Source organism: Lepisosteus platostomus, chromosome 8 (genome assembly GCF_059453375.1).
Source record: "Lepisosteus platostomus isolate fLepPlt1 chromosome 8, fLepPlt1.hap1, whole genome shotgun sequence".
Classification (NCBI taxonomy): domain Eukaryota; kingdom Metazoa; phylum Chordata; class Actinopteri; order Semionotiformes; family Lepisosteidae; genus Lepisosteus; species Lepisosteus platostomus.
Window position 1 is genome coordinate 9,093,505 of NC_142618.1, and position 6,226 is coordinate 9,099,730.

At 40.3% G+C, this 6,226-nt stretch overlaps 2 non-coding genes across 2 annotated transcripts; one reads left to right on the forward strand and one right to left on the reverse strand.

The window, feature by feature from the left end:
• Positions 1-805: 805 nt before the first annotated feature.
• On the reverse strand, positions 806-878 carry trnaa-agc (transfer RNA alanine (anticodon AGC)). The gene has a single exon. It is a non-coding gene; the product is annotated as a tRNA-Ala (tRNA).
• Positions 879-2,822: 1,944 nt separating this feature from the next.
• Positions 2,823-2,908, forward strand: trnay-gua (transfer RNA tyrosine (anticodon GUA)). Its single transcript is given in 2 exon segments — positions 2,823-2,859; positions 2,873-2,908. It is a non-coding gene; the product is annotated as a tRNA-Tyr (tRNA).
• Positions 2,909-6,226: the final 3,318 nt, after the last annotated feature.

Genomic DNA, 6,226 nt, shown 5'->3' on the forward strand with positions numbered 1-6,226 from the left:
TCTTTACTGGTTTTCTTCTTTTTATTCCTGTTTTAATTTAGAAAGTATCTTATAAACACATATTGCGCTATGTAAGTTTTTGTTTTCCCCTGTTTTTATGTTATGTTTATCTTTTATTATAAAGAGACGAAGTGCTCTCAATGCAGAAGCTTTTAGAGCTGGTGTTCAATGTTTAAGTGCAGATGTTATTATAATTAGTTGCTTCACAGATGGTGCTGGGATAAATTTGAACACGGCTGGGATTCTCAGGTTTATTTTTAAAATGTATTGTGGTATTCGGCTACCTCGTGCTTTCTGACTCGGCATGGAAACAAATCGCCCGAATTTAAACTGTCTGAAAGATCGTAAATTACAACGGTTTACCCTGTATCCGTTTTTTTCCAGACTAATTTTCCTTTTTGGTTCTTTAATCTCTATCGAGAGGAATTTGTAAAAGGTTTTTTTTTTCCCCATTACTCTTTTCCCCCAAAGATTCTCGATTCGAATGGTGCTTCGGATTAGGAGAGTGTTGATCAATAGCGATTGTGTGCTGATTATAGGTGTAGGGCTGTCTAATTCGCTTACCTGTTCGGTTTTTGTAAAGAGGTACTCGATTTAGTAGTGATACAAATACCACCAGCCCCCAAACCATAATCCCCCGCGTCAAAAGAGTGTTCTCATTTTTGAATGATCAAATATGGTAACCCTAAAACAGGCTAAAAGCAAAGGTGGAGAACTGGGTACTTGAATTTATAAATGGTGTAAATTATCAAATTATTTTGTGAAAGTGTATCTTGTGAGAGCGAAGATTTTGTAAAAAGCAGCTTGGAGAATGCGGGCATCGATCCCGCTACCTCTCGCATGCTAAGCGAGCGCTCTACCATTTGAGCTAATTCCCCACTACAGTACGGATGCCTTTTTCCTGCGATTTTAATCCTTTTTGGTCCTATTTCTTTGAAGAAAAATCTAGTGCGGTCCCCAAAGGATATGCAGTCAGCCTTCAATGCACAACTTTTGTTTTGTTAATTAGCCAAAAGATGTTTTCGTTTTTATTTCAAACACCACCAAACCACTAAAAAAATCATCAATGATTTGTAACACGATATCAAATCGCTTCATTGCGTCAATATCACCCACCGACTTTTCTTCAGCACTTGATGACTTTAGTAAATTTACAAGTACGGTTAAATACGGGATCTTGACGCAAGATCCAGTTCACAGCCTTCAATATTAATGTAAGCTTCTATTTTTGCTGTAATATTTAAGACATCGACACGTTGTGTGTACGGGTGATGTGATTCATTTTCACATTTTATTGTCGATGGATTTGCCACCTTTATTTAAAAATTGCTCATTTTGATAACACGTGGTCTTTAAGCTAAATTTATGTTATAGTTAGTGCTTTTTTTGTTGTTTTCACGGCAAATTTAACAGTTCACTGAACGTGTCGATAAAAACTCACGTTTGTCTGAAGGATACGTGATATCGTGTAAAACTATACCCATAGGCTTTTTGGTGACCAAGAATTGTTTACGACACAATCCATGACCTGAGAAAGGTGGGGTGGCGAAGCGGTTAGTATTTGCATTTTGCAACCCGAAGTTTGAGTGTTTGATTCCCGTGGTTCAGTGCAATCCAAAAAAAATGACCGCACCCCGCCTGGAGCCCATGGTGTTCTCGGGTAGGCTCTGCTGCGTGGATGAAGCAGTTAGAAATGGATGGATGGATTTATAAATAGTGCTATTTTCTTTTCTGCTTACTGTTTTTTTTATATGTATAACTTATGGACTGTGTTTTGAGGATGGTCAGGATTACACGGCGCTTTATTAGGAAAAAAAACGATAGTTCTCCCCCCTTTTAACCACATTCTCGACAATTTATCGTTTTCCCACCCCTGAAGAAACACCGTTGCTGTACCCGGACAATACCAGGTACCAAATCAATTCTTGTACAGGCAGATGACTGCCCAGGTTAATTTTTAAACGTTAGTTTCCAGATTAAGATCATTTAACAATAAAAAAATAAACTTGAAAGCAAAATGTCAATAATATAAAGATCATAGACGTATAATCAATAAGTGGGTTGATATACAAAAAAGTCGATTTAATCCTCAATTCGTAATAAATAAAACAGATCTTTACATCGACACACAAAGCTGTGGATCTTTTCTTGAAGTACACAGCAGATGTTTCCTCTATGTTAATTATACTTCGGAGACGCCGGCAGATACCAACATTGGAAAAAAATAGACGAGGGGGTTCTTTTGAAAATAAAAAAACTGTATTTCAAAGAACGCGGGAGAATCAACAACGACATTAAAAATAAAAGAACAAGCCGACGCGATTACTGTGTAAAATAAGAAACTGTTTTCAACAGGAGAACGCAGTACATATAACACGCAAGAGAGCAGAACTCCTCGCATTGCCTGTTTGGACAGCAGAAGAGACACGTGATTGGCTAAACCTGAGCCCTGGCACCAGAGAGGGCTGTGATTGGGCGAAAAAAAGGAGCAGGAGTTAGAACAGACGCTGCGATTGGTCAATTCCTGGTAAACGTCTTGGTAGTGATGCGGGTCTTGATTGGCTCAGGCAGAGACTCTCGGCTTCAAGGAAGAAAAGGATTGTGGGAACGGAACCGGCCGAGTCACGTCGTGGACGCAGTGGTTCTGGCAAAATAAAAGCACACTGCGTTTGAACTCACCTCATATCTAATAATTTGGTTCTAATTACGGGGATGGGAAAAATATGATTGCCCCCAATAAAATACAACACTCCGTTTGAAATATTGTGAAATGACCATATTTCTAAGTTAAGATTAGTTTTTGAGGGGAAGAAAGTCATGACCCTTCGATAGCTCAGTTGGTAGAGCGGAGGACTGTAGCGGTAACACTGACATCCTTAGGTCGCTGGTTCGAATCCGGCTCGAAGGAGTAAAACTTTTCTTTTTTTAAAAAAATACAATAACTTGTTCTCTTTAATTATACCTTAATCAACATTTATCAAAGAAGCTCGTTGAATTTCCTAAATTTCCTACCGTAACTTCGATTCAGGTACAACTGCTGATCTCAAGTATTCATTGCGTCTTGTATGTTAAACCAAGCCATTTCACTGGTTTGATTTCTTTTCAGTAGATTGAGCCTTTTTAATTTTTCTTGTGCTCGGACATTGCTTGTGTAAAAAAATAATTCAATCTGTTTCTGATTCTTGAATATGTTTATACCGTAAACTCTCGGTTTAATGGACTTACACTTTTTTGTTTATCATAAAGACACAAGCTTTTTATTTCACATATCATAGCATAGAAAACACAAAATCCATTTATATTCCCGAATTTTAAACTACATTTTAGTGTTTTTCCTTGTTTTATCATTTCTGCATTTTACAGAATTATCCTAATAAGTATTTCTTACACTCACATAGCGCTTTTCTGGACACTCCACTCAAAGCGCTCCCCTCAGTGCCACAGTGCGCCGGTACACTCACCGCACATCAGCTATTAGTGGGGAGGAGAGCAGAGTGATGAAGCCAGTGTATAGATCGGGATTATTAGGAGGTCATGATTGGTAAAGGTCAGTGAGCAATCCGGCCAGGACACCGGGGTAACACCCCTACTCTTTTCGTCAAACACCCGGGGATTTTTAATGACCACAGAGAGTCAGGACCTCGGTTTTACGTCTCATCCGAAGGACGGCGCCTGTTTACAGTATAGTGTCCCCGTCACTATACTGGGGCATTAGGACCCACACAGACCGCAGGGTGAGCGCCCCCTGCTGGCCCCATTAACACCTCTTCCAGCAGCAGCCTTAGTTTTTCCCAGGAGTCTCCCGTCCAGGTACAGACCAGGCTCACACACCTGTTTAGCTTCAGTGGGCTGCCTGTTGTGATTTGCGATATGAGATAGCAGCTGACCTTGTTAGCATTTTAATGTATATTTTCAAATGATCTTTAAAAGGTCGCTAAAGCATGCCTGGCACTGAAATGTCCCTCCGACATTTCCCCTTTCACCCTTTCCCACCTTTTCCCCTTATAAAAATGAGGGAGAATTCCCACTGAATTTTCCTGCTCTTCACCCAGAGGATGCTTTCTCCCTCTGTCTCTCAGTCTTCCCAGCTACTGCCCCTGCTCTGTGACTAACACACCGCGCTGCAGTGAGCTCCCAGACTGGGGCAGTTCGTTACAATGCGAAACAGAAACAACATCCATCGCAAACAAGTTCTCTATCCTGGGTTTCAAGCGGAGCTACGTCTACAGTAATGACCACCTCACTTTGTCAGGCTTAACTTGCTTGACTTGAACTGTGTGTGTATCTTACGAACAATTGGTGAGACTCTGACAAACACTCGCACACGGTTTTTTTTCCCACTTCAACACTAATAGGTCCCGTGAGGACTCAATATACTGTAGGTTCCGCCTATATTGCTAAACCTTAGCCTATAGGGTACCATTGATATTCATTACATCTATTTAAGGTATGTTGTACAAATGGTATTATTTATTGTTTTATTATTTCTGTATTTTACTGTGTATTTTATTGCAGGGAAAGCCCGGTATTTCTGATTTTAGACACATATTTGCCTTTTTAGCATTTTTTATCTGTTAAGTGGGTTTGCCGTTACTATGCAAACTACGGCCTCCGGCTCCCAAGCGACCACCTGTTGGATTAAGTGCTGAGAAATTGGATTGATAAACGAACTAATTTAAAAGGAGAACACGATATCAAGAAGTTGCGAGAAGGTGTCCATAATGGTAATGGCGTGATAGTGAACCACCTTAATGATGCCAACCTGCCCACTCTGGGTTATAACTGATATGTGTTGACAAACTACAGTAGTGTATCTTTAAGCTCACTGCTGCCATCTCACGTTTTTCTTTCCACACCTTTGTGGCATTGGTGTTCAGAACTGCCCACTCACTAAATAAACTAGATCCGTGTGATCACTTGTTTGATTGTAAAGACTGTATTTTAATGTTTGGCACCACTATTTTGTTGTAATTAAAATACGGTGAGGTGAGGCAAGGACGATACTGTGCTATGTCTTCATATATATGAATACTGAAACAAAAATCAAGTGAATTATGCATTGTAAATCACCGTTCTTATTATACAAATGCTTCAGACAAATTGACCAAAAATGTTGGCGTTCAATTACACTTTATCAAGGACATAAATAAATTTGGACGCAGATGCATCTGTACATCTGCCTACAATATTTAGACAGAAAGCCCATAGTAATTATGAATATACAGTGTTGACTCACATCAAATGAAGAAACAAGTCGTTTTTAATTTTGAAAACACAAAACATTACAGAATTGGTGAATTGTGATTTGGACTCAAAATATATCTACCAAAGCTTGTGTACTTACACAGTCATGATTTCCTAATTGCGGCACTTTAAGAACAAAAAATAAAGTGGAACCAAAATGGAACCGTTATGTTATTTACTGAGGTACAGCAGGGATTGGTGCCTCCAGTCATCCAGAGCCCTTGAGTCCCCCTGTGTCCTATCTCTGATCTTAATTACTGAATTGAAAGTGAGTATGACAAGGCAACAATGGGGAGCAGTGATTAGCGCTCTTGGTTTATAACAAGACAGTTGTGGGGTCAAATCTTTCATGAGACAGAGCTGTTGTACCCTAGAGCAATGGACTTTACCCTCCATTGTTCATATCGAAGACAAAGACGTATAAACAGCTGTAAATGTCAATTGGATAAATGTGTTGTCCGAATATGTTAGTAGAAGAGCAATGTCTCTGATTTCTTAAGTGGTTGCTAATCAAATGCTACCTGCAGGACAGCTTTTTAACTGTAAACACAATTGCCAAAACCTTCACCCCCCCTTGACCTTGACAAGTCCTCCTAAACTTCTGTGCCCATGCTTTACACATGCTTTCCATTTTTCCATTGCTTGGGAAGTCCTGCTTTTCCCTGAACCCCATGAACATACAAAGGGTAATGTGAAATGAACCATTCCTACAGCCCAGTTGGATTCTGCTGCCGTTCACTACCAGAGTCCTCCCAGCTCTGTGTCGTGTTTTAGAGACTGGCCAGTGAGGGGGGCGTGGTGCTGGGTATTACTGCTTCGAAGCTGCAGGGTCCCTGTGTCGAGTCCAGGCTGGGGTGCCTGTCTCTGATGAGTGTGTCTGTTCTCCCTGGGTGTTCTCAGGGGATCCACTTTCCACTGCCTCCTAAAATCATGCAAATTAGGGCTGATTGGCTGCTCTCAAGATACTATGACAATTTATAGG